Below are 16,021 nucleotides of genomic sequence, written 5' to 3'. Positions count from 1 at the left end.
GATATTCTAAATAAATTGGAAATAGACTTTTAGATTATAGAGTAGCCACCAATTTTTTCTAAAATTGGGAAAACAATTCCGTAATTAAATGCATTTTATAGATTCTGTTTTGGTTCAGGGCTTGGTTACACTCGGGAAAGAGATTTCGCGCTTACTCCTCTGTCCCCGTCAGAACGATAGCCTCTACTTTAATTTTTTTGCCAATTTTAAAATTTTATTATTTTACACTTGTAATATTTAGATGATTTAAACAATAATTATTGAAGATGTTGAAATTTCATAGTTTAAATATGTGAGTTTAAGCATTGATTGTAAGTAAATTGAAAGTTGTTCGTTTTAATTGTCTTTTATGCAATTAGGGTTTATTTAATTATTAATAGGCTTGAGTCTATATGTATAAGTAATTTAGAGTTTTGAGGCTAATTACTCATTTATAAGGGTTGTTTGTAAAGGTTGATATACAACACTTAAGACTCTTAAGACTTTTTCCTCTTTAACAAAGATTATTGTCCTTATCTATTTTCCAGAGTTTAATTTCTTCATAATTGTTTTCAAAAGATTCGATAGTTAGAGCCAATATTTGGTATCAGAGCCTATCTAAAGAACATGTCGTCGACAAGATCAACTAGAGATGCGGCGACAGTGAAGAATGGAAGAGAAGTGAATGTGACGCTCTCATATCCGTTACTCACGAAGAGTAATTACTCAGTGTGGGCGTGGAAGATGTGGGTAATATTACAAGCACAAGGAGTGTGGGAAGTCGTGATGTTCGACGAGGTCGGCGAACGAAAGGATAAAATGGATCTCGTTGCCATCTATCAAGTGCTCCCTGAGGACGTCCTTCTCATGGTGGCCGAGAAGAATTCTGCTAGCTAGCGTGGGAGACGTTAAAGACAATGCATGTTGGAGTGGAGAGAGTCAATGAGGAAAAAGTGAAAACTTTAAAGACACGCTTCGAGCTGATTCACATGATGAATGGGGATTAGTGGATGATTTCTCCATTAAACTAACATTCATTGTAACCGGGATCCGCTCGTTGGGAGAGAATGTGGAGGAGATCTTTGTCGTCAAGAAGTTCCTTAGAGTCGTACCATAAAAATACATGTAGATCGTTACCGCGATCGAACAATTTGGTGACCTCAAGAATATGACCGTCAAAAAGATCGTCGATCGTCTCAAAGTCCACAGGGAGAGACTTCGCGGATATAGAGACCAAGAGGAGGAGCACATATTACTCATTGCATGATGAATGTATGTGACAAATGAAGAAAAATGGAGAAGCCAATTTTTCTTCTAGATTGTCGAGTCGCGGCAACAACGGTGGAGATAACAAAGTTCGTGGAAAAGGGCAAGGTCAAGAGCGAGGTCGTATAAAAAACTCACATCGACAAAAAGAAATTAAGCCCCGAAAAGACAAAAGCACAATGAAGTGTTATGCTTGTCAAACGTACGGACACTACACGTCTAAGTCCCCTAATAAAAGGTATAATGATGAGGAAAAGCTCACTAGCTTCTATGACGAGGAGTCATGATTAATGTTTGATGAGGGAGTGATGAATGTCTTGCCTGAAGATAATGAAACAAACATCACTAGCTTTTATGACGAGGAGCCAGTATTAATGTTTGTTGCGGGAGTAACAAATGATTTGCCCGAAGACAATGAGGCAAACCTTGAAGAGTCTGTGCAAGAATCATCCAAGGAGGAACTAAAGGTGGTGTTGCTCAATGAAAGAAAATCTTGGAGAAACTCCTCGCAAGTGGAGATGAGTATAATCACACTGAGGTGCGGTACCTTGACAATGGAGCAAGGAACCATATGACGAGCCATCGAGAGAAGCTCAATGAGCTTGACGAAAAAAACACAAAAATGTGAAGTTCGAAGACAGAAGCAAGATGCACAAGTTTCCAGATCCAGCTAGCGGGAAAATTTGTGTGAGTAGAGATACCGTGTTCGAAGAAGAGAAGAAGTGGGAGTGGTGCAACGACAATAATGAGCTCATACAAAATTACGTGGAGTTCAGAATCCTACGAGATGTCTATGCAGAGGTACCACTAGTAGAGATGGATTTTAATGAATTGTTGTTGCTCACCACCGACGAGCCAACAACATATCACGAGGTGGTATTCGAAGAGTTGTGGAATGAGGCCGTGAACAAAGAGATCGAGTCTATTAGGAAGAAGAAGACATGGTAGCTCACCAATTTACCACTCGGTCACAAGACTATCGGGTTAAAGTGAGTTTTTAAGTTGAAAAGAGACATCGAAGACAACATCCCCAAGCACAAAACGAGATTAGTAGCAAAAGTCTATGTGCAGAAGCAAGTGTTTGACTTTGAGGAGACCAGTGATGAAACTTGACATAATCTAGCTAATTCTTGCCATCGCAGCTCACCGTAGATGGGAGAGTCACCACTTGGATATTAAATCAGCATTTCTCAATGGTGACATCAAAAAAGTAGTCTATGTCGCTCAACTTGAAGGCTTCATCATCAAAAATAAAGAGCACGAGGTGTACAAGTTATACAAGGCTCTCTACGGACTACATCAAGCACCAAGGACGTGGAACACTTGCCTCAACAAGAGAATGAGAAGTCTCGGCTTCATAAAATATTCTCAATAGTAGTCTGTGTACACGAGAAACCATGGAGAAAAAGTACTCATTGTTGGCGTATACGTCGACGACTTGATCGTGACAGGATCAAGCATCAAGGGTGTTGAGGAGCTCAAAAAAGAGATGATGAAGGAGTTCGAAATGAGTGATCTTGGGATACTCTCGTATTATCTTGGTATTGAGGTGGACCAGAAGAAAGATAGCATCGAGGTGAAGCATGAAGCTTATACAAAGAAGGTGTTGAAATAGTTTACAATTGAGGACTACAACTCGAGCAAGTATCCGATGGAAGCAAAGTTGCAGCTCAGAAAGGATGTGGAAGGAAGCTTAGTGAATCCGAAAGAGTATAGGCGTATCATCGGGTGTCTTAGGTACTTGATACACACTCGACCCGATAACTCTTGTGCAATTGGCATAGTGAGTCGATACATGGAGCAACCTACCACTTTACACCAGTAAGCAATAAAACACATTCTTCGTTACGTGAAGGGAACGACGAGCTATGTGATTCAGTTATGAAGAGGATGAGAAGTTGAAGAACTCGTTGGTTTTACTGACAACGATCTAGCTGGTGACACAAACGATAGAAAAGTACTAGAGGAATGGTGTTTTTTTTTGGAAAACGACTTAGTGTCATTTTATTAAAATCCCAAAACGGGAAAGAAAACGGACATAGCTTCCTCTAACTTTCTAACAAACCTAAAAAGTTAGATTAAAATTCAAGAAACAAACAATTCTAACAAAGCAACACACATGACTTACAAACAAAACATAAAGAACTAGCTAGCCTTAAAACATTTAGAAGATGTGACTTCATCATAATTGACATTCCATTCGCGGCAAAGGGCCCATTCTCGCTTGCCTTTAGGAACCCGCCTCCACGTTCTAATTAGCGCACCACAATCAAATACAATGTCGCTCCACACATGATCAACGTTTCGACGAACTCTATCAAAGACTCTAACATTTCTCTCGGCCCACAAATGATAAACGATGGCAACAAACCCACACTTAAAGACGTTAGCATGAAATTTACTACCTTATGATAAGACTTGGGCAGCAACTTTTATATCCTCCCAAAACCCCGGAAAGCTCACAATTCCCATGGCTAAAGTGAAAAGATTCCAAATAGACTTAGCAAAAAAACAGCCACCCAAAAGATGATCAATGGACTCCGCAAACCCACTACAAAGAACACAATTGGCCCATAAATGATAAACGATGGCAACAAAGTCACACTTAAAGACATTAGCATGAAATTTACTACTTTATGATAAGACTTAGGCAGCAACTTTTATATCCTCCCAAAACACCGGAAAGCTCACAATTCCCATGGCTAAAGTGAAAAGATTCCAAATAGACTTAGCAAAAAAACAGCCACCCAAAAGATGATCAATGGACTCCGCAAACCCACTACAAAGAACACTATTGGCGTCTAGAATATTCATATAAGCAAGAATACGATCACGGGTACTAAGTCAACCACGGAAAGCCAACCAAAGGATGAAACAATGCCTCGGAATAACCTTTGAAGACCAAACGAGAGCAACCCAATCGACAATTTGACCTCTTTCTCTTATAGCATTCCAAACCATTCTCAACTTTAATTTACCATCTTCCTCAGCTACCCAAGAGTGAACATCAACCCTATCACTTAGACGAATACTACTCAAATAATCTAATACTCGTCTTCCTTCCGGAACCCGTCTAATAATCGTAGCCCAAAGGCCAACATTAATATCGTAAACCGTGGCAGCCGCACAATCCTTTCTAATTCTTAATCCTCGGAATTCCTCTTTAATGACCAACAGTCGGTTTTCGAACCAAGGGTCGTGTCAAAAGAGAGTGCCACGCCCATCTCCAAGATGAATATGAAAGATCAAATCAAGGTTGTTTTTCAGTTTCAAAATCTTCTTCAAAGACTAAGTCATTCTCTTGGGGCAAGTCCAAATGATCAATTCACGCTTCAAAAACCTAGAGTGCACCCATTTGACCCATAAGGAATCTTGTTTTGTTTGCAACGCCCAAAGATGTTTATAAGTAACGGCCCAGTTTCATTCCACACAGCTCCTCAGCCCAATACCACCTTCGTCTTTCGGTTTACAAACGCCGGTCCACTTGACTTTCTTGCCCCCACGACCTTGGCTGCCCCAAATAAAGTTACACATAGTGGTGTCCATCTCTTTTATAACTTTCTTAGGGAGAACAATTTGTTGAGACCAATATCCAATTAACCCCATGACCACGCTTCCAACCAACTCGATTCTTCCCGCATACGAAAGCTTCTTAGCCGCCCAACCCATAATGACGTTCTTGACTTTTTCAATGAGCGGCCTACAGTGAATAACTTGAATCTGCCTTGTTGTGAGCGGAATACCCAAATAACGTACCAGAAACTACCCTTTAGAGATGCCCATAATGTCTTGTATCCTTGCCTTTGTCTCATCATCAACACTATCATAGAACGTTGCACTCTTATCTACATTAATTGATAAACCTATAATGTAAGCGCATCTTTTATAGTTTGAATGGTCTCAACATCAGCATGTGCAAGCAAGAATAGGTCGTCTACAAAATAAAGATGGGTGATCTTCTCCTCCTCGTAGAAAGGGTGGAAAGTGTAATGGCGATTCTTTCGGAATATCGTTAAGACACTCTCAAAGACCTTCATGATCAATACGAAGATGTAAGAAGAGAGAGGATCGCCCTGCCTCACACCATTTTCGCCCTTGAAATAGCCCATGTGTACACCATTAACGCAGACAACAAAGCGGGAGGTAGAGACACACTGCATAATCCAATCAATATATATCCTAGGAAAATCAGAAACAACAAGAAAGTCATTAATAGTTCCCTATTTAACAGAATCAAAAACCTTGCGAATATCAATTTTAAATACAACCCGAGGTGAAATCTTCCTTCTCCCATAACCCTTAAGAAGATTCTGCATTAGAAGAATGTTATGCGATATGGACCTACCGGGAATAAATGCAGATTGTTCTAGACTCATTAACTTAGAAATAACTCTTTGAAAGCACTTAGCAAGAATTTTGGAAATGATTTTATACACAACATTACAACAAGAAATGGGGCGAAAGTCTTGTATTTTTTCAGGCACGAAATTTTTTGGTATAAGATTAAGCACGATGACATTCCATTGGGTTAACATTTTCCTATTGCGAAAGAATTCAAGCACTCCTTTTGTAATGTCATTACCCACAATATCCCAATTGACCTTAAAAAATTCCACATTTAAACCATCAGGCCCGGGGCTCTTATTACCATTGATACTCGCGAGAGCCTTTCTGACTTCATCCCTTGACACAACCTTGATAAGATCCCAACTATCCTCAGTAGAGATCCTCTTGTCAACAATCTGATAAAGCGTGTTGAGGTGACTAAGATGTTGCTCGATATTAGTACCCATAAGCCCACGGTAGAATTGGACAGCCAAGTTCTGAATTTTCTCATGTCCATGCACAAAGTCCCCACTATCCTTCTTGAGTCTATGAACGTTGTTTCGAAGATTTATGGAAGAACACTTCCGATAAAAGAAAGTCGTGTTCTTGTCCCCAAGAGAAACTCAATTCTGTCTCGTTTTCTGTCTTACAAAACTCTCCTCCATAGAACTATGCTCTCTAAAATAAGCAAAAGCAAATTTTTCCTCATCCCAAAGGAGATCATCAATGTCCTCATGAATAAAGCGGGATTGAACCTCCTCAAGATCAGCCCTTGCAGCCATGACTCTTTTAGAAATGTTGCTGAATTTTTTACGATCAAATTTAGTAAGCCGATTCTTAAGAAGTCTCAATTTCTCCGACACCCGAAACATATTGGAGTCATCCACGCGAGTGTTCCAGACCTCATGGAGAATGTCTTTAAACTTATCATTATCCATCCAAAAGTTGAAGAACTTAAAAGGATGCTTCACTTTCTTTTTCTTTCCCCAATAGAGCTTAAGTGGACAATGATCAGAGATTCCCGGGTTAAGGATATGAACATGGCTTCTAGGAAACTTAGCAGTCCAAGTCGAGTTAATAAGACCCCTGTCAATTCTGCTCCTTCTAATTTGCTCATCACCCCTCGTAGAGGACCAAGTAAATAGGTTGCCGAAGTTGGTCGGTTCGACACACCCAATGTCACGAATACACTCATAAAAGTCTATCATGTCTTGGGTGATATCAGATTCAGGACTCCTTTCATTTTCAAATCTAGTAACGTTGAAATCCCCAATAATAGCCCAAAGATCCTTGTCAACAATCTTGGCTTTCAGACAGCTCCACAAAATCCTCCTATCCGACCCCGAATTACAGGCATAAACAATAGCCAAACGAAAAAAATTGTCGTCAACTTTTCTTTTAACTCCAACCATAATAACTTGATCAGAGGAGTAGATCATCTTGATGTCAGCCACATCATTGTTCCAGGCAACCCAGATTCTGTCGGTTCTGCTGTTAGAATTGTGTAAAATATTCCAATTGCTGTCCATACAAAGGCGTTTGATGCGATCAACATTGCGGTCCTTTATCTTAGTTTCAAGAATACCTAAAATAGTAAGTTTATGCTCCTCAATGATTCTACGAATTTCCTTGCATTTGATAGAATCATTGAGGCCCCATATATTTTATGTCATAATATTCATGAATGGATATACGTGCTAGGCTTTTGAAAATGTCACTACAGCTAGCAAGACTTCTAGCCATTTTGTTATCCCCCCTCAACACTGCTTTCGCCTTCAGAAAACTCATAGGAATCACTGTCTTTATTGTCATCAATAGCCACATAGTGATTAACATCAACGCTAGGCCTACTGGAGGAATGAGAACCACATTCAATTAAGTTTCTGCCCGATAAGTCAAAAAGATGCTCATGGTTGTCAAATTTTTTTTCAGCAAGCAATAGGATCAGCAATAAGAATTCTAAGTAAACCCAGCCCAGATTCATTCAGATCAACCCCTTCATATCCAACAGACCCATCAATATCAGGAGCAGTAGAATGCTCAGCCAAATCAGCTTTTGAGACAATAAACCCGGAATTAGACCGATCTGCCAATGTCAACTCAAAGGACCCATCCGACCTTGCATTATCAATTTTAACCAACCCATTATAACCAGCCAAATCAGCTTTGGGAGCAACCAACCCAATTTCAGATCGACCAAATTCAAAACCATCAATCTCATGACCAATTGTGCGGCTTTCACTATTTATTCACTCAGTCATATCATTACTGCTTAGAACCTGCTGAAGCCCAACCCTTTTCTTATGCAGATCACAACTAGCAATGTCAAACTTATCATCCATAGTAGAAATACCACCCCAATTAGTACCTTCAGACCGAGGGGTGACATTAGTTCGCAAGCCAACCTCGGTCTTATCAGAAATCCTAATGCTTTCACGGCTAAAGACCTTAGCAATTCCTAAAATATCAAATCCAGCATCATTCATAAGAGGATTTAATGCTAATGGGAGCTCATGCCCATGAAGGTTAGGATTGCCACCAGAAACAGCAACTTCCGACCTTAAGATAGGGTCCTGACAATGACCCTCAAAGTCTTTAATGACTAGCATGCGGTCCTGGTGAATAGATCCTCGATTCTGTATAAATTCATCAAGGCACTGAATACTAACATCCTTACTAGTACAAAAAAAATGGTCTTAACAGAACTGTTTTTCCGATCATACCCAACATTCTGACATGGGACACGGTCCTAGACAATATCACTGTTGTCACGTATAGGATCCTCATGGTCTTGACTGGGGACTCTTTCATCATATTGAGGGGAGACCCTAATTTTTGAAAAGAGACCATGATCTCGTGTGTTAGGGGTGCTGAACATATAAGTCCTTGAGAAGACTCCATTTGCCGGTTCTGAATTGGGAGTACCCGATCGTGACATCTAATTTCACGATCTTGACAAGGAGTGACATGTTCCTGACAAGGAGTGACATGATCCTAACAATGAGGGACATAGTCTTGAAAAAGAGTGACATGATGCTGACAAGGAGGGACACAGTCATGACTATGTAAGACATGATCCTGACCGAGGAGGACCTGGTCCTGGCTGAGAGGAACATAGTCCTGTCTAGGAGGGGCACAATTCAGACCAAGAGGAAAACAATCTTTGCCGAGAGAGTGGCCATTTTCATTCATAGTTCTTTTTTGCACCCAAACCTGTTTGAGCTGCTTCTTTTTTTTTATTTTCAGACCAAAGGATTCCTTGTCAACTTGCATCTGAGCTAACCCTCTAGCATCTAAAGTGCTAGTATTAGCCATTAGACCTCCACTCACATATGACTAGGAGCATGAACTATTAGGTCCCATTTCTGAACATTCAACTTGTCATGACTCCTAACCCTATTATTAGTCTAATCATGTTTGACAATCGCTTTCTTATCTTTAACCCAATTCTGTTTCATCAAACACTTCAGACTTGACTTACCCTTAGCTTTAACACCAATGTTAACCAGTTTCCCAAATTTCAAGAATTTATTCAAACCATCGACTATTTCATTTCCAGCACCAATACCTACAATCCTCAAAGACTTCAAAACCCTAAACATATCATTGACCCTATCAACATTAGCCGTGTCAACATAAGACCGGTTGCCAAAGCTCCCGACCTGGGGCGTATTAATATGGTTCTGATCAGGCTGCTGAGATGATTCAGCTGCTGAAGAGGGGGCACAGGAATTGGAGTGATTAGCACTGTTGGGAGAGCAAAAATTGTTGACAGGACAGTTTTTGATAGAGTGGGTAAAAGTGTTGCATCGGATACAACGATTTGGTCTCCACTCATACTGCACTCCAATATTAAAAACATTTCCCAATCTGTCCTCCATTTCAAGCTTCAAAGGTAGACTATTGGCCGGATGTATTTCTACACAAACCCTGGCCACCAAGGCCCTTTCATAACCCTCCCTGGCTGGATCAAACAACAAGGGCTTTCCAAGCATGCTGGCAACATAAGCTAGCCCAACAGGATTGCAGATATGTGGAGGAACGTTCTTAAGTTGAACCCAGATCTGCTCAATTTCAAGAGGCTTGCAATTAGTATTAAATGTTTCAGTCCATTTATAAATTTTGAACCTGCGATTTATGATGAAGGCATATTCCGCATTTATAATATCTTGGAGCTCACTTCCATTGCAGAAATTCAAAAAATAAAACCTAAAATCATTAATGTTCACCCTCTCAAGCCCACTCTTTTCCCATAATTCTAGCAAAAAAATTCTAACAATGTTGAATTGGACCTTTGTGTTACCCATAAAAAGACCCACCAAAACGGACTCCCAAGCCTTGACACATGTTTTTCTTCAACTTCAGGGGGAAGTTTGAATTTGTATGGTTGATCAAGGGTAATTGCTGCCAAAGAAGCAGTGTCAATATTGAACTTCCCTTTTTTAGAGTCCGGGGTGGTTGAATTATTCCAAACATTGTCTTTTTACCAAGACTTGTTGGGATTATCTCTGACAGAATAAACCCGGGCTTTGGGGAATTTGAAGACCTCTTTAATAAAATCAACCGACCAATTTACAACAGTATCATATTGGTCCTTATTGAAAAGGTTCCAGTCCCGCATATAATGAGCATTAAATTGGACATTGAGCATATCACACCGATCCCTAGCCATGACAATCTATTGACGTCTAATCTAAGACAACTTCTTTCTAATTTGATTTCGTAACCTAGTTAAGTTAGAGATCTCATTTTTAGTTACCCCTAAGTAGCGTCAACTTCAGAAGGTTTTGGACTTCCAGCAGGCTTTGGTTGACTCTAAACATGAGAAGCATCTGCTTCAGAAGCCATACATCTAGCTTCAGGTGCAGACCCAGCCGGGGCAACCCCTTCTTTATGCCCCTTATTAATTTTTTCAGCCCACCTAACCCTTTTACTACCAACAGGTGCAATGTTAGCAAACTCAACCCTTAACAAAATATCGGCATTAGTATTTGTCCCTCCAGTTTGAGGTCTCACCCTTTTACTTTGGTTAGGCTTCAGCCATGGACCAGTCCCATCCACAATTACAGATCACTGAGAACCTTTCCCATCATGAACCCTTAACTCAGGGTCATTATCAAAAAGAGGAGAATAAATGCCAATATAATCAGCCCCAGGTTTGGAAGTTCAAAATTAGCAGTTGAATTTACATTGGGGACAGGATCAGGGTAAAAACTGGAGTGGAGGGACTAACATCAATCCCATCTTTTTTGTTAGTTAACTTGAATTCAGCAATTAAAACATCACATTGCCTTTCTTCACCAGAATCGGAAAATTCAAAACCAGTTGAGTTGGCCATATTACTAGTACAAACACCTTGACTTGTTGCAGGTCTGGAACAAGGTTTGATGTAGAAAACCTGTTGCATATCAGGAATTTGCAGCTTGGACATATGAGATTCAGATTCACCAATAATTGCACCATCACATTCCAAATCAGACGCGGTGTCTTCAATCTCATGACAATTGTTAGTTGAATCAAGCGCAGCAATTACGTTCTCCATAAGATCAATGTTCACCCGTTTTTTTGATTTCTTCCTCCTAGCCTTTTGTTTGCTGTTATTGACCTCAACTGACCTAGAAAAACTAGAATTTGTGCACAAACCTGCACTATCAGAAGTTTTAGAACATGAGAACCGGGATAAGACGTCATCAGCCCGTGAAGACTGTTTGCCCGGAGTGGTCTGCAGTAATATGTCATGTGCAGGGTCAACAGACCGAATTATAGGATCGAGGCTAGCATGTGATGTTTAAGTGTGAGCAGCAGAGATTACAGTCTCCATGAAACCAGGATTAGACTCATTCCCATGCTAAATTGAGACAATGGGCCAGAAGACCGAGTGACAACCACAGTAGAGCACACAAGCCCAGGAATAGGAATCGGAGAACCAGTAGAGTTAGAGCCATCCGACCGGGAGCTAGAACCAAACAATTCCAACCTCCTTCTCAGCTTTTTATTCATCCTTTTTGTTCTAGCTCTAGGAATGGCATGATCTGTTTTATCACCATCAATAAAGTCAGGGTCCAACATTTCTTCACAAGATCTAACGGCAGCAGAAGTAGCCTTAGGAAAATCAGGCAAGATCTTTAACGCAAAATGATCAATAATATAAGCACCGCTACCCACCAGCCCAGCAGGATTTGCAGAAATAGCTCCAAGACCAGGGCTAGCATTCTTGACAAAAGCAGCAAGTCCCATGTCATCAGCAAGGGCGAAATCCTCAGCATGCAGCACGAAATTATGAACAGCACTAGGCCCAAAAGAGGACCCATGTTCCAAACTAGACCCACCAGTTCCAGATGCATCAGAAAGACTTGAAACCTCAGCACATCGACCCAACTTAACACCTGAAACAGCAAGCCTCCGCACACTACTAGGATCAATGCTAATATGACTAGAGTTGCCATCACTTAAACCCATATTATACCCAGACCCTACTATCAACACAGCATCAGACTTGACATAATCCGCACCCAAACTGCACCCAGCAGAACCAGACCCAACAACATCAGCCGAACCTGAAACCTTAGCACTTGAATCCTACTCAACACTAACCCTCAACCCCAGATTACACCCAGACCTAGCGAACAAGACATAATCAAAGTTGACAACCCGATATCAAACTGTAACCAGAACTTGCATTCAAAACATCACCAGGTACGACACCCGATTCGGTTGCACTAAAACCCAACAGAGCAACCACCCCACCAGACCCAAAAGCATCAAAACTATAGGCTACACCAGGACAGACCCCAATGTCATTCATCAAACCAGCAACTGAACGATCCAACCCTAAGTCATCATCCACACCTATTTCAGACCCAGTCGCGACATAGCCCACAGGAGCACCCAAAGAGGACCCGATAGGACCCACTCCACCTGTTTCAGACCCAGCCGCAACAAAGCCTATAGAAGCACCCAAAGAGGACCCGATAGGTTCAAGACCCACAGGGCAGACCGTAATAACCCTAGACTTTGAAACAATAGACAGTTTAGGCCTAGATGAATATAACACCTTAGTAAAAACCGAAGGCTCAACATGATAGATTACAGGGGGTGCATGAAGGATTTCAGAGGGTGTGTCAAAGGTGTAGAGACTAGAACTAGGATCAAATAAATCAACATGTGCAGCAGTAACTCCCAATGCATTCAGAGATAGCAATTCATCAATATAAAAGGGGTTACTATCATTCGTAATTCCGCAATCACTAGCATTCCTAGACTGTAGAATCCTATTAGAACCTAAACAATATCAAGCACACCATCACACAATTTCCTAGCAGGACCTAAACAATTATCAACACAGGGGTCCCCGGTAGGACTTAAAGCACAACATGCTTCAGAATGCGGGTCAGGGATAAAGGAGACTTACTTGGAGCCTGTTTAACATTGAATTCAGAAGAGCCTAAGCTTCCATCACCCACGGAATTGCTCTTGATTGACCTGTGTTGTTTACCCTGGGATTTCAGTGACACTTTAGCCCTCCCCGAACTGCTTCTTGTCAAGGGACCGGGGAGCACCTTCTCCAAGCTAGATGGGTGATTGAGGACAACACATCTTGCCCGAGTTATGACACTGGACGGGCGTGAGCCGGTCATGAGATAGACTATCCTTTAGAGAGAATAGCCTACAATGGAACCACATCACAATGAGTGTTGCAGCAGTTGTGCGAAGTGGACGAATGATTCAAAAGGTGAAGTGGAAGTGCACTAGGGTCCGACCCTCGACCTCCGCGGTGAGAACTGAAGCCAAGACCTAGACCTTGACAAAATCTGTCAACGATACACGAGAGGAGAAGCTGAACCAGTCTGCAGCGAGAAGAAGGTCCCGACAGTGGTTGACGACGATATACTTCCGACAGCCCGACAAATTGACAATTGGCGTCGCCGACGGTGATTTTTCTGATTGTGTCCGAAGTGAGAAAAAAGTCTCTAGAGTAAATTCTCTCTCTAGGGGGTGGTGTTTTATCTCAATGGGAATTTGATCACCTAGCAATCTCAGAAACAGTGAACTGTTGCTTTATCTTCATATGAGGCGAAGTTTTTGGCAGCTATTGTAGTGTCGTGTCAAGGACTTTGGATAAGAAACTTGTTGAGCGGGGTACTTGGATGTGAGCCGAGGCTAGTAAACCTTTATGTCGACAACAAGTCCACAATAGAATTAATCAAGAACCTAGTGGTTCATGGATGCAACAAACACATCGACACTCGGTTCCACTTCATCCATGAATGTGTAGAGAACCGACAGATCGTTGTTGAGTTCGTAAGCACTAGAGAGTAATGTGCAAACATTCTCATCAAGGCGCTAACAAGAGACAAATTCGCAGAGATGCGAGAGCTACTCGGCGTGAAAAATCTTGAACCAAATCAAGCTTACGAGGAAGATTGTGAGTTTAAGCATTGATTGTTAGTAAATTGAAAGTTGTTGGTCTTAAATGTCTTTTATGCAATTAGGGCTTATTTAATTATTAATTGTTTGGGCCTATATATATAAGTGATTTAGAGTTTCTATGTTAATTACTCATTTATAAGGATTGTTTGTAAAAGTTGATATACAACAATTGAGACTCTAGATTTTTTTCCTCTTTAACAAAGATTATTGTCCTTATCTATTTTCCAAAGTTTCATTTTTTCATAATTGTTCTCAGAAGATCCGATAATCAGAGCCAACAAAATCATACATAAAAATAGAATTTGATCGATTTTAAACCTATTGTTGTTTTTTTCTTCGATTTTCTTCTTTCCTTTCCTTTCCTTTCCTTTCCTTTCCTCTTTCTTCTTTCTTCTTTCTTCTTTCTTCTTTCTTCTTTCTTCTTTCTTCTTTTGGGGGATTTTCCTCTTTTTTACTCTCCTTTCTCTTGTCTTTTATTATCTTCTTATTTTCTTCTTCTTTCTTCTTCTCCCTCTTTTATTTGACTTTCTTTTCATTTATTATTATTTATTATTATATTAACTTTTAATTTTTATTAGTTTTTTCCTGTAAAAAAATAATTAAATTAGTGACAAACATATCATATTTGGCCTACTTTTTTAATTTTTAATTTTTATTTTATTTTATTTTAAGATAGTTCAAAATTATTTTATTTTTATTTAAATTAGAAATATAAAATTTAGGTGTCTAGAGAATGCCCCTCTTGGACATAGTTTGCAAAAATATTTTTACTTTAGAAAATGAATGTCCAAACTTGACTAATAGACACTTCAATATAATTCTCAATTTATCAGGACTTATTTTAAAATTGTTAGTAGTATATATATCAACTTGACGGGCCTCAAAGAAGGCTTGTATATCATGGTTTTAAAAGATCTTTATCTTTTTTTGCTTGAATTAAGGGTGTAACCCCTGGAAAAATCTCACCTTTGGAGCGGATCTTCAATGAAAAGCTCGAGGTTCGAGAGGTTTGAGAAGTTCAACATCGGTTTGCGTACCAAGAATTTTATTGAAAAATAAAACATTATTTTAAAAGATGTCTCTAATTCTTGACAACTTTTTTAAATTAATTGAAAATAATTAATTTCGAGGGTTTAATTTTAAATAATTTGGGAATTTATCAAATTATAATTTGATTTAAAAAATCCATTATTTTAAATTAATTAAATATAATTAATTTAAAAGATTTTTTATATTGAAACAAAGTCGCCAATTCATTTTTTTTAAATCGATAAAAGTTGGCATACGTATACAAACGTATTGACCAGAGTTTTATTTTAGTTCGTAGTTTAATGATACTCGGGAAATAATTTTGTGCTTCATCCTCCGTACCCATTTTAAAAATGATCTTTACTTATAAAGTTGTCTTTTGAAAACCAGTTTTATAACATCTGAGTTTTAACCGATTATTCTTTCGGTCTTAGTCATGTTTTTGGGTTTTAGCGTTATTTAAAATATTAAAACAATAATATTTAAATACTAGTACTTGTTACGGATGATAACTAGGGTGAAAATACCCGAAGAATATCAATCGTTTTTAAAAATATTAGGATTTATAAATAAACACCAAAAGAGCCTTTATTGAAATATTTTTGTGGAAATATCCCAAAATGTTTAAATGAATTTTCTAATTTTTAAGGATTTTTAGAATTTGATTTGGAGTCCCAAAACTAAAAAAATAATTTTGGATTTTTTAAAGTGGAACTAAACAAGCCCTAGGAACGGATACCTAGGTCTAAGGTTTGTTTTTGTCGGTCGGGGTCCGGAGACCCTCGGTTAGAGTATTGGAGTTCCTTGGTCGAGGTGTTAAGGACTCTCGGTCATTGGCTGATCTTATCGGTCTAAGTATAAAAACTTTTGGTCTTGGACTAGCATGGGGCTATGTTTCTTGGTCGAGGTGTATAAGTCCTTCGGTCTTGGGTTCGGGAGCTCTTGGTCTTAAGCTTGGGATGCTCGGTCCCAAGGTTAGGGCTCTCGATCC

This window comes from Impatiens glandulifera, chromosome 1 (assembly GCF_907164915.1).
Source record: "Impatiens glandulifera chromosome 1, dImpGla2.1, whole genome shotgun sequence".
In the NCBI taxonomy this organism is placed as follows: Eukaryota; Viridiplantae; Streptophyta; class Magnoliopsida; order Ericales; family Balsaminaceae; genus Impatiens; species Impatiens glandulifera.
This window is presented reverse-complemented; position numbering follows the sequence as displayed.